General features: G+C 41.7%; 1 long non-coding RNA gene across 1 annotated transcript; it reads left to right on the forward strand.

The window, feature by feature from the left end:
- The first annotated feature begins 1,740 nt into the window (after nt 1-1,740).
- Gm39422 lies at nt 1,741-25,667 on the forward strand. Its single transcript, XR_880251.2, has 4 exons — nt 1,741-1,855; nt 16,294-16,400; nt 17,771-17,857; nt 25,571-25,667. It is a non-coding gene; the product is annotated as a predicted gene, 39422 (long non-coding RNA).

Genomic DNA, 25,667 nt, shown 5'->3' on the forward strand with positions numbered 1-25,667 from the left:
CTGGCCTTGAACTCAGAAATCTGCCTGCCTCTGCTCCTGAGTGCTGGGATTAAAGGCGTGCACCACCACTCCTGGCTGAGAATCATTCTTTTTGAGCATGTGGCAACTGGTAGTTTGGCTACGTGTACTACAGACAAACAGGCAGCAGTAACTAGACTTAGTGGGTTATTTTAAAGAAGATATGAAGCTGGGAGGGGGGTCTGTTAAGGGAGAGATGGAGGTGGGAAGTGGGGAGCATAGGATCACATTTCATTGTATATATGTATGAAAGACTTAAGAATAAAGAAACATTTTCTTTAAGAGATGGCTGAAGAGAACCACATCCCCCTGTCTAAACACATAGAAAGGCTGTATCCTGCGTGGCTTGGCCCCCTGACCTGACTGGGATCTCTGAGGAAATGAAGAAAGGACAGACACACAGATACAGACAAAGGAAAGCAGCTTCTAGGTGGGCTGTTGTGCACTCTGAGGTAGTAGCACTGACTGTGCAACAACCCCATATCTCAGTGTGTTTATTATATGCACACAACACAGTTAGTCTTGGTAGGAGGTCTCTGTAGGCGGGCAATCAGACTGTAAAAACTAGGAGGAGAAAGCTGCAGTTGCTAGTGTTTGTACACGCTGGTCAATTATTTGTAAGCACTCATGCTTGCACACTGTCAACATTTGCACTCAGACAAGAGAGAGGTTTTGCTCTCCTTCTGAGTCTTCCCTGGGGAAGGCTTCGTTGCTTGCTGGATCTGAGGCACTGGAATGCTATTTCCTTTTTACACACTCACTCAAAGTTTTTCTGGATCTACACACACACACACACACACACACACACACACACACACACACACACATCTTTTTTCTTTTCTTAAATAAAGTACTGAGCTCAACTAGTGTAAGAAATGTCTAGAAAACTCCACTTTCCATAGCAGAGGTACCAAGTGCTACTGCACTGCTTTTCAAGAGTACACACGTGTGTGCCACACATACTTCTTTATGACGTGCTATATTCACACACTGGATTTTCTCAACAGCCCTGACATAGATAGCATTCTGATCCTATCTAACGGGAAAACAGGAAGTTTAGAGAGAGAGCATCTCTTACACCCTGTCCCCACCTTGGCTCTATCCCCTGGAGCAAGCAGCTCATTCCCTGTCTCCTTGCTGGTGTCTGGCTAAATTGCAGTCTGGACGCAGTTAAAGACAGGATTCATGAGTCAGTCGAGATATTCAGTTCAGAAAGGGACCAAGGGTAAGTGGAGGAGGAGCTGGGCAGCACAGAGAAAAGAATAAAGGGCCCGTGCCATATCTAGTACAAAATAAGTCATTATGCGACTTCTGGATATTCTCTGGTCTCCCTTTGGAATATGGGATAGTTGTATTACCACACTACTTGGAAGTGTGGTCATGTGACTCTCTTTAGCCAATGCATGTGAGTGCTGGTTCTGGGAAGACTATTTAAGATTCAGTGCACAATTCATCATACTCCTCTTCCCACTTTTGCTAGGGCAACCGGGGCAACAGTTGTGGCTGTCCAATTCACTGGGTCTTCAAATACTGACTGTCTGGTGTGAGGACGGAGTCAACACTAAATGGAGCAGGTGTGAGGCATGACCCTTTTTAATGATGAGACTGTTTGTTCTGCAGAAAGCCCATCTTGACCCATACAGATAACATGGCAAGCAGACATGAGAGACATCGCTCAAAGAGCTCATGAATAATGATAAAACCTTTGACCTACAGATTCTCCTGCCTGCAGAATGTGCTGGAACCAGAGCCTAACAGAATCATCATCAAAGAGACCAGAGAGACTTTATCCAGCAACGGATGGGAACAGATGCTGAGTCCCACAGCCAAACATGAGGTGGAGTTTGGGGAGTCCTGTGGGGGAGGGAGAGGCAGGATGGGAGGAGCCAGAGGAGTCAGTGACACACTAGGAGAACACAGCACACAGAATCATCTGAGCAAGGCTACTACGTGAACTTACAGAGACCAGGAGCCTGTAGGGGTCTGACTTAGGTCCTCTACATATATGTCATGGCTGTGTAACTTGGTGTTCTTGTGGAAATCCTAACAGTGGGAGCAGAGGCTGCTCCTGACTCTTTTGCCCACTTGTGGGACCCTTTTCCTCCTACTGTGTTGCCTTGTCCCGCTTTGATGTGAGGGCATGTGTCTGGTCTTACAACAGGTTGTTATGGTGTGTTTGGTGGATATCCCTGGGAGGCCTGCTCTTCTCTGAGGGGAGGGAGAGTGCACCTTGGGGAGAGTGGAGGTATGCAACAGGGAGCTGGTGATGGGGGAGGGGAAACTGTAGTTGGGATGTAATATATGAAAGAAGACTAAAATAAAAAAATTTGAAAAAAGGAAAACTGCAAAAAAAAAAAAAAAAAGAGAGAGAGAAATAAGGTCAGTTCATAGAGTGCCAGCCTTTCAAAGATGAGGACTTAAGTTTGATTCCCTAGAGTTCATGAAAAGAAAAGAGAAAGGAAGAAAGGAAGGAAGGAAGGAAGAAAGGAAGGAAGGAAGGAAGGAAGGAAGGAAGGAAGGAAGGAAGGAAGGAAGGAAAGAAGTCAGAGTGGTAGCATATGCTTGTAATCTCAGTGCTGGGAGACAGGCAGAGAGAGAGAGAGAGAGAGAGAGAGAGAGAGAGAGAGAGAGAGAGAGAGAGAGAATAAATCTTTGAGAGAAATGAGAATATCAAGTCCAGAGGAAGACAAAAACAAACCCACAGACACTAGTTAAACCTCATAACATCTCTATTATATGCTATTATTATCACCCCTTCACCTATGAGAACGCCGACCTCTAGCCTGGAAGCCCCAGAACAAGCAATGTACAGAAGCAAGCCCACCTCAAGTCTATCCAGAGCACATCCGTTTCCAAACCTCAGTTTTCACTTGGCAATATCCCTGCCAAACAGCTCTTATTTCCCCATTTTACAGATAAGGAAACTGATGCTCACCGATGTCCAATGAATTGCCCAAGCATATGAAAGTAATCAGGGCCCAAGTCTGAATTTGGTTCTTACTGACTTTAAATCCTTGACACGTTCTCGTATGTCTCTACAACTAGGCTTACATAGTTTTGTTATTAAAACTTACCACATGTACACTCCAGCCACTGGGGCTTCCCTGCTGCCCTTGGTCATGGCAGGTACGTCTGGTCTCGGCCTCCATGTTACCATTCACTCAGCTTGCCTTTTTTCTCCAGGCCAGAAAACAGTCCTTACGTGTCACACACCTTTGGGTTTCAGTCATGTCTGTGAGCCCTTCCCTGTGTCTGGTGTCCTGAGTCCTCACTGCTTCATTTCTTCACAGTGTGTGCCTGCTTTGAGTATAAATAATCAGTACACTCCTAGGCTCTGCGTGCACAGAAGTGCAAACTCCAAAGATCGGATTCTTTACTTTGTTCTTTTTCTATCTTGGCTATTCACTATATATTTGTTGAATGAATGGATGGATGGATGGATGGATGGATGGATGGATGGATAAATGGATGGATGGATGGATGGATGGATGGATGGATAAATGGATGGATGGATGGATGGATGGATGGATGGATGGATGGATGGATAAATGGATGGATGGATGGATGGATAAATGGATGGATGAATGGATGGATGAATGGATGGATGGATGGATGGATGGATGGATGGATGGATGGATAAATGGATGGATGGATGGATGGATGGATAAATGGATGGATGAATGGATGGATAGATGAATGGATGGATGGATGGATGAATGGATGGATGGATAAATGGATGGATGGATGGATGGATAAATGGATGGATGGATGGATGGATGGATGGATGGATGGATGGAATGGATGAACAGGTGGATCAGAATATCTGTAATAAGCTCTTCCAAATGTCCTAAGAATAATAACAGTGAGCACCTAGGAGCACACACAAACCATTGCAGGCCTGGCCTGTTATGAAGCAACCTAAAGTGAATTCAAGGCATTAATGTCTGAAAAATCATGAGCCTGAGTTTCCTTTCCATCTCTATCTTAGTATTCACTCAGTGGATCAGAAGTACTTCTTCCCTGCTCTACCCCCTAACAAGTGAGTCCAGAGCAGACCACTCTCCACCAAATGTGCCCCTATCTTTAACTCTGGGAGAAACATGCTGTAACCCTGCGCTCCTCCTCCCCCCGGCCCCCCACTTCATATCTCATGCAAAGGAGGAAACCTTGGCTCAGAGAAGCTAAAAGAGTCACCTAGTATCACATAGCCAATAAGTGCCTGGGCTTAGATTCAAAGTAGAGAGAGGAATGGTGTTAAGGGTTGAGGTGTATCTTCACCAAAATGAGATGTCGAAGTCTTGCCTCCTTGGTACCTCAGAATGTGACCATATTTGGAAATAGGGTAATTTCAGGTGTATCTAATAAAAACAAGGCCACAGTGGATTAGGCCTAGGCTGTAATCTAATGTGACTGGTATCCTTGCAAAGAGAACATCAAGCAGAGATGTGGCAGGAGGGTGAGAACTGTGGTTACGGACGACTGGACAGATGCACTTGGAAAGTGAGACACAAAGGTTCCTGGAAAACAATGAGAAGTTGAGAGAAGGCAAGGGAAGATTCATAGTAGGGTTCTTGGGGACTCTGACTTTGGACCTCCAACCTTCATAACCGTGAGACAATACATGCATATTGTCCTCAGCCAGCCAGCCCTAGGCACGCGTTGTTGTATCACTCCTAGGACACTAACATGAATGGCAGTATCTTTCCTCTGTATCATATCGTCTTTCACACTTCAGACAGGGATGGCTTCTGTGACCTCAGCAAATAAAACTGTGTGTACAAGGGTCTGGAGGATTCGCCTTGTCAGAAATCTCTAAAATAGAGCCACCAAGTCTTCAAGTTATTTTACTCCTCACACCATAACACAGGGACATGAAGAAGCAAGTCCCTCAGTTGACAAAGTGCCAGCTAGCTCTCCAGGAAGAGGAGGCCATGGGAAATGTGGTGCTCTGCTGGGTGCCCCTCCACCTTGCATTTTTGCTGCTTATTGTCCAACCCCCTAAAAACGGGCTGCTGTGCAAAGACCTCGACTCCCAGACGCTTCGCTCTTCTGTTTGTTTCCTGCTTGTTTCCCAGCTTCTGTCCTAAGCAGCCACTGTTGATTTGCTTGCTTTCAACTCGCAGGCTTTGACTTACATCTGGCAGGATAGAACCAGAGACCCAAAATATCACACCTACCCCTCAAATCTGCATTGCAACTCTCCTGGGTGCCACTGTTGAGGCAGAGAGGCAGGATCTGTGTGGCCAGGGAGGGTAGGAAGGATCAGGAGAGTAGATGTGCAGGTGAGCATCCCAGGGCACTGACCTTTCCTCCTTGAGTAGCTGCTCTAAAGCCTTTAACCCCTGGGAAACAAGTCTTTTTCTATGTTTTTCTTTGGCTCTGAATCTCTGGTATTCTGATTTTTCGAAGTGAAAACAATATTTTGATCTAAGCCATACGGCCTTTTCCCCCCTTACACTGATGCTGTAGAGAATTCACAGGGGCGGTGTGGAAGGCAGTAGCAGCAGGGTGGGTGGGTCCATAGGGCCTATGTGTCTATAGCGTGTGTGGTTCTGTAGCTATGGCAACCGTGCGTAATGCCACTTGCACAGCATTATAACATGGCCCTAGAGTTGCCCCTGGATCCTCAACTATTCCTCTTCAATACTCGCTCTATGCTGCTGTTTCCTAGATACGGCAGCTCTGTTATCTTTATTTATTTATTTAATATTTATTTATCTATTTTTATTTCATGCCTAAGCATTGCTTCTGTTTGTTCTATTTTGCTGGTGCCACACCTTGTCATCTGGTTGAAAAATTTTTAGACAGCAAAACCCATTTCTTCCTGATGCTGTTAATTGCTAACAATCGTCCGAGCTTAAACACACTGAGTTAGACTCTTGAGACTGCAGTCTGGGTGGGCACTTGAGACTTCCTCTAGTTCTGAAGATTGTTAGTGCTGGTTTCTCTTAGAGCCTATTAGTGCTATCAATCGGCTGCCTGCTTCTGAAAAACCTGTCTCTCTTCTTTTTGCCAGTTCTAACAAATTTCTGACAAGATTAGATTTGCAGCCATGTGTGTGAATATAGCCTATGAAACTCGTATACATGTAATTTATGCATCTGTACTCCATAAAAGAAAGTGGCATTGTGTTAATTCTGAGAATATAAACACAACTGGTTTCCTTCATTTATTGTTAAAAATAACCCCCAAATCCTCAGAGATGCTTCTGCTGTAATTAAATTTAAATTTTTAAAAAGTACACTAGGTTCATATTTTAGTTTCCTTATGTTTGGTCATTAATTGTGAAATCACAAACAGCTGAGATTTAAAGCTCTTAACCTTCCTAGGCCCAAATAGAAGCAATATGTCAACACTCATAAGTTATGAGCAACCTCCCAAAGGGGCTGTAATACAGAATATCCTTATAATTGAAATAACTTGGGAGAGGATTCTGGGAAGATGACAGCATCCACAGCATAGTTTTTTTAATCCTCTCTAAACCCTTATGTAAAAAGAGGGAAAAATAACTGCAGAGGGAAGCTAGAAACTCATGAGCAACATTTGTAACAAATGTGTCTTCATCTGTTTTCTGTGGCCATCACTGATTACCACAGGCTGGGAATTATAAAAGAATAGAGGAATGTTTAGTTCATGGTTCTGGAGGCAAGAACTTCCAAGAACATGGCACCAGGTGAGTGAGGGCTTTCTTGATGAATCCTAGTATGTTGGAGGGGATCACATGGTGACACGGGAAGTAAGCCAAATCAGGTCTCTTCCTTGTAATGCCGCTAATGCTACTGATCATGGGGAACGTGCCCTTCTGACTTTATTTATACCTAAAAAGCCTCCCAAAGGCCCTAACTCCTATTTTTATAACATAAGACTCTGAAGATTAAATTTCCAACATATGAATTCCAGTAAACACATCCAAATCATAGCACTAGGTAACAAGATGTCTCCATAAATGCTAAAATACAAGTGTGTGTGTGTGTGTGTGTGTGTGTGTGTGTGTGTGTGTGTCTGTGTGTGTGTGAGATAAAGAACCAACAGCCACACGACCTGCACTGTGTCACTGTCTGGGGCAAGATAAGGAAGCTACATTGAGTGGACCTGAAAAACCTCAAAATAGCCAACAGCTGTCAGTCAGAGAGCAGGCTAACCCAAGAACATCAGCAGAAATGGGGGTTTGACCAATCATAGCACCAAGCCAGCTGGGAAAAGGGCTAAGAGGCTAGAACGGCTGTGCTCCCTTAAACTTTCAAAACCAACCTGCCAGACCTTGGAGAACAGAACCTCAGACTGAAGAATAAATGGCTTGGAGGGAAATGAGGACTAAATAGGCCCTGAGCAGCAGATGGAGGAAAGAAAAGCTGTGGAGCAAAAGGTGACACACCCTGAAGCAAACAAGCTCGCTCTTAACATTTCTCAAACCAATAGAGAGAGTCCTAGGAAGAACCGACGTTCCTGACTGGCGTGCTACTTTGAAACATAAGTTTGAGAAAAGTGATTCCACATTAAAAGGTAAAATAGAAATATCAAGGTCACATAATTTTTACTTTTGAAAAAAAATGAGGAACAAAGAACTGAATAACATCCCCACAGGCAGTAAGATCATTTCAGGAAAAGTACTCGTAGAACAGATTAAAACTGTAGCCTATTATTTTCAATGAGATAAAAGACATTAAGAAAATAATATGCAATATGAAATAACAGAATAAGAATGAGAAACTCAGAAACAAAGAGACAGAACTCAGGAAATGATCAGAAATAAAGCCAAAATAATTTAAGAAATGACTAAGCCAGAAAGAAAATAAGAGCAAATAAATTCAACAGTCATACCCAAAGATGAGAATTAGGTGAAAAAGAAAAAAATATTTTAAATGTCCATAAATTCAAAAAGACACAGAGATCTCAGAGAGTGGTAGACACCAACAACAAAGGTCCTGAATACGGAGAACAGGTTTGACTAGGAAGTATCAATATAAATTCATGAGGGATTTTATCTTACTGATAAAATCGATGCATGTGTGCATTTCCTCTTTCTGTGTAGTGCAAATGTTGTCTATTCTGTATACTGAAAACTACAAGCAAACATTGAAAATAATGCCCAGCTAGCAGCAGTAAACATCCCTAAGACCCACAATATGATCTCTATCTACTATTTCCCATTAAAAGATACCAGGGTATCCTGGAGAAGTGGCTGGAGGAGGCAGCATACAGAGCATACCTGCTGTCAAAACAGACAGCAGGGACCATATCAACAACTACCAGCATTGTGTCACAAGTATGGTGGGGTCAAGTCAAGGAAGATAGGACTACTTGAATTTTGATAAATAATAAAAATTTCAATGAATTGAAGTCATCAAATGTTTATTTATTTACATGTATATATGTGTATGTGGGTATATATGCATATGTGCATACAAGTTTGTGCATGTGTGTATGCATGCACTTTTGTGTGCACACATTTGTGTGTGTGTGTGTGTGTGTGTGTCCAGAGGTCAACCAACATGATGGTTTTTGTTTTTTTTTTTCTTTTTTCACCTTATTTTTAAGAAAAGATCTCACTGAACTCAAATCTCATGACTGGGCTAGATTAGATGGCCAATGAGCTCTAGTAAGTCTCCTGTTTCTATCCCCACCCCCAGCGTCGGGGTTGTGATCTATGTCACCGAGTCAGGCTTTTACATGTACACTAAAGATCTGAGTTCGAGTTCTTATGCTTATGTGACAGGTACTTAACGATTGAGCCATCTCCCCAGCTCTCAAGCACGTGTTTAAACACATGAATCAAGTAGGAAATTTCTTAAAAAAAGAAAATGCTTATCTTTAGGAGATCTAGAGAACTAAGTCAGAACTAAGTTCTGAGGCTGGGAAAACAAGGGAAAATAATTTCATTTATTCTGCCTTTCCCAGATGAAAGGTACTGCTAGGTAAGCAAGTGAAAGAGATAAGATGTGTCTTCTTATAATGTTTCCCATTGACAAAAGCTAAGAAAAGGTAGAATCTTGGCATCTTGCAACCCCAAAGAATGAAGGGATACAGTAAGCAGCAGCTGCTGCTGGTGAGGTCATTGTCAGTAGCTTAGTCATTTTCTTTTCTATTGTCATGACAATAAACAAAAACAGCATGACTGAGGCACTTTATAAAATAAATCATATAATCGGTCTTACAGTTTGAGAGGGTTAGAAGACACAATGGGGGAACAAAGGCATGGCAGCAGGACCATCTGAGAGCTCACAGCCTGATCTGCAAGCAGGAGGCATAGAGAGAAAACTGGGCATGTGTTGAGTCGTTTGAAAGCTCAACATCTGTCCCCAGTGACATACCTCTTCCAACAAGGCCACACCTCCTAATCCTTCCCAAACAGTTGCATTAACTGGGGAGCAAGTATTCTCATTCAAAGCCCCACATTCTACTCCCTGACCCCATTGACCTGTGGGCCTATCATAAATTTTAACTTCAAAAGTTCACATAGTTTTTCAATCTCAACACTATTTAAAAGTCCAAAGTTTGAAATCTCAAGGCAATCTTTAAATTGCAACCCCCACCTTGTAAAAATCCAAAAGTAAATTACATACTTTCAACTTACAAAGTTTTTCCCATTCCTACAAAGAACAGCATGGTCAGACTGTTCCCCTAAATACCCTACTCCTGGAACAAAAGTCTATCTTAGTTACTTTCTCAAAGACATGAGAACCTGGCTGGGGATGGGGGTTATTATCATTTAAGCCACCACAGTCAAGAAAGGAGAAATGCTACCGAGACAAGATAAGGGCACCTGTGATGATCTCTTCAGCTACCAGACTATTGAAACAATGGCCCACCCTTAATTAAAACACCCTTGGGAGTCTCATGCTGAGGAAGAAAAAGACTGAAGTCTTGGTGCCAGAGAGGAAGAACTTGCCTCACAGGAAGAGATTTCCTGTGATTCTGACAACTAATCAGACCACCTTCAAGACAAACCCAATCTGAGAGGATGAGTCAGGGATGGGAGGCATCCCACATAGACGAGGACTGCTTAATGATGCATGTTCCTGGATCTTTTCCAATGTGAACCTCATGTCAGTGCTCCAATGACATATTTAGGGTGAGGGTGTCAATGGACCCCTTTGTTGCTCTTCCCAATGTGTGCATATTAAATACATCTTTCTCTGTTTTCACTATTACTTGTCTCTAAAGAGTATACTGGTAAACTGGAATAATTAGTCAGGAATTACCTGTTGGGGCTACCTGGGCTGAGACTTGTTCTCCTAAACTCAGGTAACATGAGCACAAAAACATAATCAGATATCATACGCTTTCTTATCTTGAGAGAAATTGATACCCTGGCAACATCACCATAAGGAGATACCAAACACCATTGCACTCTCTTTCGGAAGACTTTGGAAACAGGACTTGAACCCTATCTAGTCTTGGAAGCCAAAGCTGAATTCCAGGAAACCCAGAGAACACAAGAACACACTAAAGCTTACTGCAAGCGTGCAAAGAGCAGAATTCAGACCTTGGGCCTAAGCAGTTGTAAGGAAAGGAAACAACAGAGGGGAGCTTATAGCTTAAAGTGCGGTTTGTAACAGAGGTTTGTTTGTTTGTTGTTTGTTTTCATGGACAAGATGTTTGTGTTTAGGGATGTACATCTGAGTGACAGCAATCATGGGGGATTACTGTAAGTCAGAATAATGGTTACTGTGGAGGCGAAGGACTTGTGATTCAAACTAGACCCTCGAAAAGGGACCTTCCAGTTTCATTTATCTTCCTTCCCTTTCTTGTTTCCTGCTGGTGACTGAGCCCAGAGCTTTGTTCACGCTGAGCACACACTTAACAACCATGACCTCCTCATACCTCAGTTTCCAGTTCTTAAAACAGTTTAGTTTCATTGTTTCATGTGTTGGGTGTCTTGATTGAATGTACATCTACGCACCATGTGCATGTCTGCTGTTGCCGGAGATCAGAAGAATGCATTACCTTCCTTTGGGAACTGGAGTAACAGATGGTTGTGAGCCATCATGTAGGTGCTGGGAATTAAACCCATGCCCTCTGGAAGAACAGCCAGTGCTCTTGACTGTGGAGATATCTCTCCAGCCCCCAAGTTCCATTTCTGGACCTTAATGGGACTTCAAGGATATTTGCCTTATAAATACTCATTTAAATGCACATTTTATGTAATTATGTGTATATATATTTATATATGGAAGATTCTTTTGAAAAGACAAAAAAACCCAAAAGTCAAACTTTTCATTATTTTTCCTCATCTTTTCAAAATTTATAAACAAAACCTCTTTATTGTAAAATTCCAAAATTTCACAAATATATACATTTCTGTTGTTATTATTACAGTGGAGTCACAGGGCAGTTCCGATCTCAGCCAAATCCCCTTATTCCCTTTTATGGTTGGATCCCCATCCCCTCCCAAGCCCTGGCACCCCACGCACAGTGCCACTTCATGCTCCTGTTCTTCTTATTTTTCTAAAATATCATGTGAATCAAACCATGCAGAGTGTGGTGCAGTTCACTTAGCATCAGGCTTTATCAGTAACCCGCACTTCCCGTTTGATTGCTAGATAGTATTCCGTACACAGAGTCACCTTAGTCAACTGTTTATCCCTTTACCAGAAAGACATTTGGGTTGTTTCTGGGGTTTGTTTTGTTGATTTTGTTTGTTTTTAAATAGTCTCCGTAAAAACCAGAATACAGGTTTCTATGTGAAAATAAGACTTTGTTTTTCATTAATAAATACCTAGAAAAGACACCCTTGGCACAAAGGCCAACAGGATGCTTAACTTTGTAAGAAACTGTAACTTGTGTTTCCAGATTTCTGGACCCTTTCCATGCCAACAGGCAGCATGTGAGTGCTGGTAGCGTCTCTATAAGTACTCAGTCAGGTGGTTTCTGAAGCTATTCTGATAGATGTTTTTCTGGTAAAGGAACAAACAACTTAGGTGGGTCTGTACGACAGATCTAAGATATGATCCTCCATAGAAGAGTTAATTACTTTCTGGCAGTGAGATTGGCTTCAGGTACATCATCTAGGCGAAGCGGGGCTTCCCTCACTGCCAAGGCCCAAGCCTATGCCCTTGCTGGGGTCCTTTCTCCCTGATGCACCCTGAACACATTCTGTCCCCCAGGACTATGTCAGCTCAGACCGGCCTCTTTGTAGCTGCTTTCTGTGTTTTTCTGCACATGTGCAGTTTGAGAGATGTCAGATTCTTAGGGATATTTGCAATCATAAAATCAGGCTCACTCTTCTCCCCGTCTTAAAGATTTTATGATCCTGAAGTTCTGACTGTCTTGATTGCTCCCGGATGTCTTGAAAAAGCCTGATGGGTTTATGTTTTAATCAGATTTTTATAGCTGCTCTCAACAAAGGATTCATAACCAGAAGTGGAAGGAATGCTATGAATTTAGAAATAGTAAAAGCCTAGTTCTCTTAGTTAATTTTAAAAATTCTATTTTCTAATATGTTGACAACTGGTTCTAAAACTCAGTGGAAAGACTAACGGAACTAGTTTTGAAACAAAATACCAGGACGATTCATACTTCTTATTCTCAGTATTTAATGGAAAGCTCTTGTGTCTAAGGCAGTGAGGTACTGGTAAAAGGGTAGGCACCGAGCTCACTTGAACAAATTAAGAGGCCCAAAATAGCCCCATACACCAAGGTAGGAGCCATACCTGAAATGCCAATCAGGAAAAATTCCCAAACTAACAGAGGATATTAAGCCATACATTCAAGCTCTGAACAGGGTAAATACAAAGAAAATGATGTTTGGTTAGACCATTGAAACTACATGCAGATATATCTGTGGGGGGGGTTGTTATTGTTCAAAGCAGGGTTTGATGTAGTCCAACCTGGTCTCAGCCTCACTAGACAGCCAAGGATGACCTTGAACTTCTCCATCTCCTAAGTGCTGGGGAAACCAAGAGCAGCATGAGTCTGAAGTGGTGCTGCTGGTGACTGAACCCACGGCTTCATGCATGCTGGATGACCACTCTCCCTATCTGAGCTGTATCCTCAGCCCTGTAAGCAATCATTCAAATGTTACAATTATTCAGAGCTTTTTTTGTTTTAAAAAGATGCATCGTTCTCAAATAAATAACAGTATTATTGGCAGCTAACTTTTTCAACAGAATCAATAAAACCCAGAAGATACTGGGATGGTTTCTTTAAAAAGGGGGGGGGAAGCAAACTTAAGATTTCTATATCCAGTGAAAATAGAGGGGAATTCTATACTTTCAGAAATTAAGGTAAATATTTTTGGCTAAATTGACATTTTCATGAAAATAAAAACATAGAGTGTTCATCATTAGCAAACACATTCTAAAAGGAGAGATGGGTAAAGGAAATTATTAAGATGGATGTGAAAAGAACCCCAGCCTAAAAATCAGAAATTCAGGAAATAATAAAAACCCAAGAAAAAGACCATCTCTCAGAACTGGAGTAGACACCCATCACCACTCAAGTACAGCACACAGTTTGTTTCTGTGCCTTGCTTTCTTCTCTATCCATCATCTGAGGCCACATTAACACCATAATCCCTTCACTGGCCACGGCCTCATCCACATCTCATCTACCCCTTCAGTGCCACACTGCTAGCAGCAACACATTTTATCCTGTTATGTGTGAATTTCACCTTATGGATCCTAGTTTCTTGGAACATAAATTTGACATCCTTTTTGTACCTATTATAAGTGACCTATGTACTATATCCTAACAAATATCTATTGAATTGTTAAATTTGATGAAGAATATTTTGGTAATGAACAGTTGTCCATCATGTGTTCTAGCACAGACCCTTCCAACCACTAGTTGATATATATTTTTTACCCCAGGGGGCTGTAGAGAAGGCTTAGTAGTTAAGAACTACTGCCTTCCAGATTACTGCATTAAATTCTTTGTGCCCATGCTGGTGATCCATAGCCACCTGCAAGTCTAGCTCCAGGGGGATAGGAGCCTCTGTAAGCTCCCACACATGCATGCACATGCACATACCCATCCCTCCACTTGCATCCATCTAATACAGGTGATTTTTAAATTAATTTTTATTATGAGATTTCATAAAGACAACTAAAACAGACAAGAGAAACCTTTAAGTTATTCTTGGGAGGAAGACCCACCTGGGACAGGTCGGATGCTCACATCTTATCTTTAGCCTTCTGAAGTTCATCTGATGGTTGTTTGGTAACATTGTATCACTGTCAAAAGTCTAAGGCTGGTTGAAGTATATCCACAGGTGTGGCTTTTATGCCATTCTAATATGAGTCATTGTACTATTCCTGGATGCTAAAGAAATAAAAGGCAGGGGCCTCGAGATCTCCAGGGAATGGGAAATCTAATTGGAGCCTAAGACATACACACATAAAACAACCCGAGAAAGAATCCAAAGGAATATTTTAGCTGCAGGAAAATATGGTATAGTACAGACTAAAGCTGTAACTGATAAGTCTTTTGAGAAAATCACGCTTGGGATGTGGGGACCTCTCCCTGTCATCTTAGTGGCAATGTGTTTTTTAGATTCAGTCTCATTATATAACCCTGGATGGCCATGTCAGCCTCCCAAGTGCTGGGATTTCAGGTGTGTGCCACACACAACAAGGCTTCACGGTCATTGAAAAAGTGGTGAATCCTGGGTTTGAAGGCTAGAAGGGAGTAGGTAGAAGAGAAGGGGCATGGGTACTTTTTAATTTTGTTTGTCCTAACCAGAAAGGAGCACCCAGAAAACTCAGAGGTGAGATCATAAGTCATGGTTAGGCAACTACAGAAAGACAGTCTTGAGGAATCAAGAAAATATAGGAGGCTAGAGAGAACGTTGATAGAAGACATCAAATAGGTTTGTTTTTGAAATAATGTGGATTTCTCTTTCCCTTTTCAGTAGAAATAACCTTTACTGTCAATGGCCCAGTCAGACCCCTTAGCTGATATAATGATGATCCCAGCTTCCTAGGCTATTATTTGCAATAATTTCTGCCTTATGAGTGTAATGGGAAAAACACATTGCAAAGTGAATTACTTTTGAAATGTATTGCATGCTGACATTTGGGAAATTAGGTCCTGAATACAATGCGTCTTGATTATTTGATGTGCATTCCCACCATGAAAAAAAATTAATTCAGTGCAACGATTCCAAGAAGAAATATCTGCATGCTACATTAAAGCCCTGTTCCTTAGCAAGAGTCTGCCCCCAACTTTAGGTCACCATTCAGACAAATAACAATGGGCAGGAACTATTATTCCCTGCCTAAGTAATCTACAAGGGTCTGAAGCGTCCAGAAATGCCCTCATTCAAACATATTAGCCCATCTGTGCATCCATTCTGTTGCATCCCTTCTCTTGTGCACCAACTGCTTGCATGCCAGCAATGCCCCATGCTCAGCTGGCTTCCATTCACTTGCTGGAAAAAGCACAACCAAACTCTCATATGAAGAACAAATCACTCTTTGCTTCACCATTGCCACTCAGCAAATTCCTCTGACACTCTTGGCTCATCTTGTTATGAATAAGCATGTGCTTTGGCCCTTCCTCTTCTTGTGTAAGCTTTTCTGCTGCTAGGCTGCTGGACTGAGCACCAGCAATTTCAGAAATCCTGGCTACAGAAGCCCAGGTCAGGGCTGAGTCTGAGGAAAAGGCTTTTGAAATAGCACAAATGCTTCCCTTCTCAGCCAAAGCTCCCTTGTTTACTGAACATGTCTAATGAGCGTGTGAAACAGAGCAATGTTGTGAGAGAAAGAGGAGATGGGTAGGGAGAGAATAGAATCTCATATGAAGACAGGAAATCTGGACATTAACAGAGAATGCTAAACAAGAATAAGGAAATGAAGCAACAGTGAAGGGCCACTGATTTCCATGTACAAAAGACCAGGTTGGCCAGTGTGGTGGTGCATGTCTTTAATGCCAGCACTAGGGAGGTGAAAGCAAATGGATCTATGTGAATTCAAGACTTCCCAGCCTACAGAGTGAGCTCCAGGACAGCCAGGGCTACACAAAAAAACTCTGTTTGAAAAACAAACAAACAAACAAACAAACAACCCAACAAAACAACAAAAGACCAGGTTGTTGTTTTATACCATTAAACCATTAACCACGTTCCCCATTCCTTTGAGACCATGTCTTGTTGTATAGCCCATGAGCTTATGATCCTCCCGCTTCAGTGCTTACATTGTAAGTATATGCCAACATGCGCAGTCCATAACCATGCATTTTATGTGTATGAGTGTTCATATGTGTACACATGTATGGAAGCTAGAAGTCAAAGCCGGGTGTCTTCCCAAATGCTCTCAACCGTACCTTTTGTGGCAGGACCTCTCACTGAATCCAGAGCTTATCAGTTCAACCAGAAGAACTGGCCAGCAAGATCCAGACATCTTCCCCCTCCGCCCCTGCCCCCCAAAGCTGGGATTATAAAGGTACACCACTAATGCCTGCTTTCTACTAGGGTGCTGGAGATCCAAGTCTAGGTCCTAATGACTGTGTGGCAAACATTTTACTGACTGAGTTCTCTCTCTAACCCCGTAATCATGTCTTTGCATAAAATAAGATCCACACCATGAATCTGTATCTTAGAGGTAGAGGAACCTCAGTTTGAATCCTGGCTTTACTGTTAATTAGATTAGTGATCTTTTTTTAAAATATTATTTAACCTCTCTAAGTTTCTGCTTCCTGATAAGATGGGAAAGTGAATACTATCTGCCACAACAGGATTAGTGTGAGATAAAAAGATAATACCTATAAAAAGCGTCCTGTGCTACAGAGCATGCAGCACACACAAAACAAAATCTTGCTGTGTTCCTTTTGAAAAATTTAACTTCTTTACAGTAGATTGATTTAAATCCACCAATTAAATGAATCTCATATTACCTTTTAGGATAGTAAGTTATCATCTGTCTGATCTTTCTGATACATTTGTTTTCACTGAGTTGGTTTGTAACTGTCTATATAAATGTATCTCTAATTAAGTGTTTCTCTAGAGCAATGATTCTCAACCTGTGAGTCTTGACCCCTTTCGGGTTGAACGACCTTATCACAGGGTTTGCCTAAGACTATCTGAAATAATGATTATAATTCTTAACTGTAGCAAAATTAGAGTAAAATTAACTGTAGCAACGACATAATTTTGTGATTGAGAGTCAGTACAACATGAGGAACTGTACTAAAGGGTTGACACATTAGGAAGGTTGAGAACTATTGACCTAGAAGATCAGACATATGTTTATTTTTGAGACAGCCTCAAACTATGTAGCTCAGGCTAGCCTTGAAGTCACAATCCTATGGCCTCAGCTTTCCAAATGCTGGAACTAAAAGTATGTGCTACCAAAGCCTGCTCAGGCATGTGTTTAATAAATAGTTATTACGAGCTGGATACGATACACATCTGTAATGCTAGGACTTGAGAGGCTGAGGCAGAAAGAGGCCTGGACTACATAATGAGACCTTACCAAAAATGTTAATGTAGTTCACAGTTTCCTGGAGACATATTAGGTGAGTACTCTTAACTGTTGAATTCTGGGTAAAATATAGACACACACAGACCCACAGACATAGACACAGACACAGACACACAAAATCCCAGGTTCCCATTACAAAGGTGGCATCTTAAAGAACAAGAGGCTCCAGCAGAGTAGTGGCGAGAGAAATTAGGTAGCTTAGATCCAAGATTCCTTGCTTACTGGGCACAGGTTCTGCATCATCTTTCCAGGCATCTTATACTTAAATGTTGTCTAAAACAGGGTCATTATCTCAGCCTGCAAACTTCTTACTCTATATGTTTTTTCCTCAGCAATGGCACCACCAGCCACCTAGTGACCCGAGTCAGGATCTGAGTCACCCCAACTCCTGCCTCTCCTCAGTCTACATCACACCACAGGTATAGTTTTACTTAGTCGGTATTTAACGGATCTCTCTGCTGTTACTGCCATCATACTGACTCTTATGCTTTTCATTCGAGGACCCACCATTTCTGTCTTGGTCTTCTGCTCTCGCTGACTAACTATGCTGCCCTCATATCAGTCTTATTCATGGTTGCCAGGACCACGTGACGAAAATACACCTGGCAGGGACAGTTCCTAGTTGAAGTCTTCAGCAGCTCTCTACTGCCTCTAGAACGAAGCCCGGGTTTCCTAGGATAGCCCTCTTGATCCCAAAGCTCACTTCTCACCCAATCCCGACGAAGTTCAATTAAAATGAAGGGTTTATGTGATTGTCTCCTGTTTTAGGCCCTGGGCTCTTGAAAGGTAGTGACAAAATCCTATCATCTCTCCATCTCAGCATCCAGCAGTGCCCACAAAAAGGTTGGAAAAAAAAAAAAAGATGACATGAGGGAGGGAGGAAGGGGCAAGAATGGTGAGGTTAGGAATGAGGAGGCGGGACATGATCAAGATACGTTGTATACATATATAAAATTGTCAAAGAATAAAAAAAAATTAAGATGAAAATGAAATGGTAGCATTAGGTGTGAATTCAATGGGTCAGTATATTTTTAAAATGGTTTCTATAAAATATTAAAATAGAGGCTAGAAAGATAGCTTAAAATTAATATATATTTGGATTTACTTTATTTTACGTATATGAGTGTTTGCCTGTGTGTATGCATGTGTGCTGTGCATACCTGGTATTATGGAAGTTAGAAAGGGTGTTAGCCACCCTGGAACCGGAGCTAGAGGTGTTTGTAAGCCATCATGTGGGTGCTGGAAACCAAACCTAGGTCCTTTGCAAGAACAAGTGCTCTTAACTGCTGAGTCATCTCTCTTGCCCCGTAAATAATTAAAATATACTTTTAAATGGTTTTTCTATTAAAAAATGTTATATATAAAATATAACATGCACGTATTAACTGTATCATTTTATCCTGGTCTGTGGGTTACAGGGTATCCATGGTTACACAGGCATCACCACTACATAACCACAATGCTTTTTTATTGCCAAAAGGAAGTCCTTACTCTTTAGTCATTCCGCATTCTCCTCCCTTACTCTGTTTAGGTTAATTGGGTAGGGCCAATCTAATGACAAAGATTCTTAAAGGTGAGGAAGTCTTCTCAGCTGTGAACTCTGAAGGATGCTCAAAGAGATGCAGTATGAAAAAAAATTGATGTGTGGTTGTTGGTTTTGAATTATAGAAGGTTACATGCAAGGAGCAGAAAGAGGCTGCTAGGATTAAGGGAGACCTCCCTAGATGAAAGGAGAGAAGAGACAAGGAGCAGAGACATGTGGTATAACTATATAGGACCAAATCATGCTAATAAAGCAGGAATCCCTCAGGAAGGAATGCAGTCCTGACATTTTTAGCCTGGTGAGACTTACACTAAATTATAATCTGAAGTATGATAAATTTGTGTTGTATAAGCCACTAATTTTGTGCTGATTTCTTGTAATAACGTTGGAAAATCAATGTAATACAGACCTATGTAATTTGTTCTCTCACACATACTGCCTTTTGGAGATTGTATTATAATGTATTTCCACTCTTTTTTTTTTTTAAGTACTGAAGATCAAACTTGAGTGTGTATGTTAGACACATTCCCTGCAACCGAGTTATCACCAGCTCCATATTTTCCTTAGCTGCAAAGAATTTAAAGTAGCAATTATAGCAGAAGTAGCCTTTGACTTAGTAGACAAGAGTCTGAGGCTATGCTCTGGTCATTTTCTTCTGATATTATGGCATATTTGCAAATGTATTTAACCCATGGTCTAATACATTAGGGCCTTTACGAGGTGGTTAGTTTGTGAAGGCAGAGCCCTCATGAGCAGGATGAATGGCCTTATAAAAAAATCCTCCCAGACTCGCACACTGTCCCTTGTGTGAGAAGTCAGGGAGATGATGCCTGGAAGCTGGCCCTCCTCATCTGAGCTATCATTTGCTACTGCCTTGATCGTGGACTTCCCTGTCTCTAGACCTGTGAGCTAGGAACTTAGGTTGTTTATAAGGCACGTACTTTATGGTATTTTATTACAACAGCTTGAAGGAACACAGGCTCACTGATCCCAAACAACACAAAACCTAGGTTCATTGAATTTGCAGGACAGAAATGAGTGCATGCAATCCAAGTGAAGAAGACAGAGCAATGAGGAATTCACTGTAGTCTTTTTCTCCTGGAAAAGTCGGCGTCATAGTTTATGTGGTAACTGCTGGCTGAGTCTTTAGTTAAGTAGGATTAGTAGCGAAAGAGACACCTGCCATAGGTCAGAAAGGCAGCCCAGGGGCAGGCAAATTTTCAAAAGGAATGTGCTAAGAGTTTACTCCTGGAGATAAGTAAGTCAGTAATTGGGAGAAAATAAGGACTTGACGGAACGGGACAGCTGAGAGTCAGTCCCAGATGAGTTGAGCAATCTTCTCTGCATTCTTCAAGCCGACCAGCCTCGAAAACTAGAACAAAAACAACTATTAAACTACCCGACCAGTTTGGCAAGGCTGGAAGGTCAAATATCAAGATACTGAACAATTTTATTTTTAAATACCAGCACTAAACAATCTTTTTTTTTTTTTTTTTTTTAAAGAGTGTCATTTACAATAGCATTAAAATAACAGGGCATATAAAAATCCAGTAAACACATGAAATGTATTTTTCATATTTTCATTATTTTTTAAAGTCATGTGTATGGAGTCTATGTGTTTGAAGTGCAGGTGTCTGCCGAGGCCAGAGGCATTAGTTGCCCCGAAGCTTGAATTATAGGCGCTGTATAAATCACCTGTCACCTGATGTGGGTGCTGGGAACTGATCTAGAATCCTCCATAAGAAGCAGTGCACATTCCTAACCACTGCACCATCTCTCCGGCCCCAAAACTATGTTTACATTTTTTCATTATATTTAATTATTTACTTTGTGTCTATGCATATGTCTGTGTGTGCACACAAGTGTCATGGCACACTTGTGAAGGTCAGCGGACAATTTGCGGAAACATTTCTCTCCTTCCACCGTATGTGTCCCAGATATGAAACTCAGGTTGTGAACCTTGGCAGCCTGTGCCCTTACTTACTGAGCTGTCTCACTGGCCTAAATATGTTCCACTGTCATTAGCCAGTATGAAGATGCCATCCAAAACTAGAATGAAAAACCACTTCACATCACTCGGACAGCTGTAGTAAAAAGGACAAAACTGGGTTGGGGCAGGTGGGGCTGGAGAGATAGCATAGCAGTTAAGAGTGCTTCCTGCTCTTCATAATTAATTCCAAGCACATTAAATGGCTCACAACCACCTGTAACTCCAATACCCAGGAGAGCTGACCCTTTCTGGCCTCGTTGCATGTATGCGCGTGCGCACATGTGCAGGAATGCGTACATGTGCAGAAACGCGTGCGTCCATGCACACACACACACACACACACACACACAAAATAAAAAGACAAATGTCAGTATTGGTAAGCATGTGAAGAAACGGAAACTGATATAAATTGCTGGTGGGAATTTAGAAATGGCACAGTTGCTTTGAGAAACAGCTTAGTAGTTTATCAGACACTTAAACACATGACACCACCACACAATCCATTGATTTGTGGGTATATCACAAAAGAATTGAAAAATGTGTGCTCACACAGAACACGTGCACTAATGTTCACAGTGCCACTGCTCATATTATTCCAAAGTGAGAACCAGCACAGACAAATGAAAGTGTCTTATAGACAGAGTGCCATCCAGCCACTTAGAGTACAAGGCAGGTATGCTGGTGCACATCTCTAATCAAAACGGGAGGTGGAGGCAGGGAGATCGAGAGTTCAAAGGTCAATCTAGACCACAGGAGACCCTGCCTCAAACCAAACCAAACCAAACAATCAAACCAACCACCCTGAAAGGAAAACAGCAGAGAATAAGGACACACACCACAGCAGGCCTGGACTTCAGTAACATTAAGCAAAGTGAAGGAAGCCGTTCGTAAGTCATCGTGTACTGAATGCCTTCAGGTGTGATAAATGTGGAGCGTAGTAGATAGAGAGGGTTGGGGAGAAACAGGGAGTGGCTAAACAGGAGTGTTGGAAGTAGTCTAAAACGTATCGCGATGACCGAGCCCCTGGAAATATGATCAAAATCACTGACTTTGAATAAGGAATTGGATCTGTGAATTATAATTTAATAAAATATCATAGCAGAAAAGAGGATCAAAAAAGTCACTTAATTAAAAAACTGGCTGCTTTTTATACATTTAAAATAAAATAGAGGTTTGGATGAAGAGAGGGATAAGAAACCAAAACCCAAACCAAACCAAACCAAAACAAAAACATCTCACTACTGGTTTTGTTTTTCTGCCTTGAGTCTGGTCACAGTTGGAGTGACTGGGTTGACATGATGGATTGCTTGAGGAAAGAACAGGAAGGTTAATAAAACCAGATTCAAACAGGACAGGAGTGGTCGAGGTGGTAGTGAAGAATCCACATCTGCAGGTTCAGCCCGACTCCATCTCTTGCTGTAAGGCTGCTCTTGGAAGCAGCTCTCCCACCCTTCCTGTTCTCGTCAGGGCCTTGAAAGCAGAACCGACATATGCTGGCACAGTTTATCCCAGACCAGCCCCTGGCTTCTATGCCAGATTTAGCCTTTGGCAACTTTCTGTTGAGAGTCCCAGAGGACTTGTTTGACCTCCTTTTGGAAAGCTGCAAGGGAATTCACTTCTGGACTGTGGCCCAGCGAGTGGCTCAGCGGGCTGCCTAATTCTCTATTAAGTTAATGATAAAGTGTACCTGAGCACAGGCCGTGGCAAGGCCAAGTCCCTATATGTGCAGTTTGGACTAGGAATTTTCCAGTTACCTAAAGATAGTTCCCAACATTAAGTATTGTGATCAATTTTAAAAAGAACTCTTTGAAAAATGTATTTTCCTGCCTCTCCCTCCCTGACTTTGGCTCTTCTCTTTTGGTAATAAAAGCATTGTGTGACTATTGTAGAAAACTTAGAAGCATCTCTAGAGCCAGCTCTTTGTTTAGTGTGTTCTCTCAGACAAGTCTGTATGTTTATAAGCACAGACACACACATATGTGGTCCACCACAGCAGGTTCTTTACTTATATGTATGTGTACATATGTGGTGCCATGCATGATGCCACAACACACTGACAGAGGGTAAAGGACAGCTTGCAGGGGTTGGCTCTCTACTACTTTGTAGGTTCCAGTGATGAAACTCAGGCTAATCAGGCCTTTGGCAAGCGCCTTTACCCATCTCCTTGGTCCCATAGCAGTTATTTCTATTTTTTTAAAAATAATAACATATATGGGATCATATTCTGTTTCTGGGTGGGGAGTGTATTTTCTGTTCCATGTAACAACATATTTTGGAGATCCTTACAGGTTGGTATGTATAAATCAAATGTATTCCTTTTAATGTTTGTGTAACACTCTGTAATATATATACATATATATATATATATATGTGCTTATATATATACTTATATATACACACACCATTTCCTACTGATGCATATATCCTATATTTCTATTTTAAAGATTTATTATATATAATTATGTATATGCATGCGTGTCTTTGTGTAGGTATGCACATGGGAGTACAGGTGTCCGTGAAGGCCAGAAGAGCGTGCTGGATGCCCTGGAGCTAGAGCGGGTGGTTAGCAGCATAGTGCTAGTGCGAGGAACAGAACTTGGGTCCTCAACAAGAGCAACCTGCACTCCTAACTGCTAAGCCATTTCTCCAGCTATTTTAATTTTTTATTATCAAGATTATCACAATACATTTTCATGCATAGCAAATACTTTTGTAGACATTTTAATATGTTAAGTAATGGTTCTCAGCCTGTGGGTCAGGATCCCTTTGGAGTCACATATAGATCTCCTGCATATCAGATGCTTACATTATGATGCATATCAGCAGCAAACTTAATTATGAAGTAGCAAGGAAATCATTTTATTATTGGGGGAGTCACCCCAATACAAGGAACTGTATTAAAGGATCCTAGTGTTAGGAAGGTTGAGACCCACTGGTTTTAAGAGATGAAACTATTTTTATCCATCTGAAATTCATTTTTTTGAACTTGTTTAGAAATAATTTCAAAATTACAAAGAGTCACAATAGCCTCTCCAGCTTGATTCCTCATTGTATCATCTCATCACCTTTCTTTTCTTCCTTTCTTCTTTCTCTCCTTCGTTCTACAAAATACAAGATACACATCTTTTTCTCTGAGCCATTGAGAGTAAAGGGATACAAAGCCCTCCCAAACACTAGGCACCTCATTCAGTGTTTCCTCTCTCTCTCTCTCTCTCTCTCTCTCTCTCTCTCTCTCTCTCTCTCTCTCTCTCTCTCTCTTTCTCTCTTTCTCTCTCAGACAGGGCTTTGCTATGTAGCCCTGGCTGGCCTGGAGTTTTCTATGTAGACCAGGCTGACCTTGAATTTATAGAGATCTGCCTGCCTCTGTCCTCAGAGTACTGAGATTAAAGGTGTGCCACCATGCCTGCCTTTAGTGTGCATATTCTAAAAATAAGGGGATTATTTTACACAAATTTAGCATAAGCATCAGAACCAGGAAAGAGATAACATCATATAAATATATAAACATATTGGTCTCTCCTGTCCAGCATTCCCCCAACTCATTTGAGGCTTGCCATTCCTTGTCTATAATACCTTACTAAGAGAGAGGTGGGGGGGGAGCATAAGGGGAACGGAGGGGAGGGGAGAGAGAGGAGAGGCAGTGAGGAGACCTACTCTTGTCATCCTCACTCTGTTTCACTTGCTCAGTGCCCCTGTCTATCATATTGGAATCCCCTGCAGCCCCAACCCTGCCAGCTCCTGCTTGCTTGGTTCTAGATGTGCCAGTCTTGGCCTATCCTGTTTGCCGCTGAGTCTTCATGCCTTGGCCCATATCAATCGCTGGGAAAGTCCAGTTAATTTACTTCTGAATAGTATGCTGTAGAAGATTTTTTTTTTCTAAAAGAAGAACCAATTGTCCCAACACTCAATGTCAGCCATTTCACTTGTATCTGCAAACAAGGATCTAATCTTTTTTCATTAATGTATTTTTCTATTTGAGAGCCAACACCACACCTTACTGTGACTCTAAAATACATTTTTATTCTGTTTTGTATTTTGAGAATCTGGCTATGCAACCCAGGCTGGCCTCAAAGTCAAATCCTTCTGCCTCAACCACCGAGTGTTGTGATTATAGATATACATCATGATCTTGGACTTGTAAAATGTTTTTCTATCTGGTAGGAAGAGGCCTAGCCTTATATTTTTTAAAAATTCACTTAGCTGGGTGTGATGATTCACATCTGTAACCCCAGCTTTTGAGAGGTTGAAGCAGGAGGATCTCTGAGGTGCTACGTAGTGAAACCTTGTCAATACATAATAAATAAATAACATAATCTTCCTAAGAGTGTACACTTTTCCAGATTGTTAAAGCTTTTGTCAACTTAACACAAAACTACACATGCCTGGGAAAGGGCATCTCAATTGAGAAACTGCCTCCATCAGATTAGCCTGCAGGCACTTGTCAGACATTTTCTTGAGTAATGATTGATGTAATGAACCCAGCCCACTGAGGGTGGAGCCATCTCTGGGCAGATGGGCCTGGATTGTATAAGAAAAGTAGCTGAGTAAGTCATGGGAAGCAAGCCAGTAAGTAGTGTTCCTCCATGCCCTCTGTTTCAGTTCCTGCTTCCAGGTTCCTGCCTAGAGTTGCTGCCTTGTCTCCCCTTGATGATGGATGGACTGTAAGATGTAAGCCAAATAAACCTTTCTTCTGCAA

Source organism: Mus musculus, chromosome 11 (genome assembly GCF_000001635.26).
Source record: "Mus musculus strain C57BL/6J chromosome 11, GRCm38.p6 C57BL/6J".
Taxonomy (NCBI): domain Eukaryota; kingdom Metazoa; phylum Chordata; class Mammalia; order Rodentia; family Muridae; genus Mus; species Mus musculus.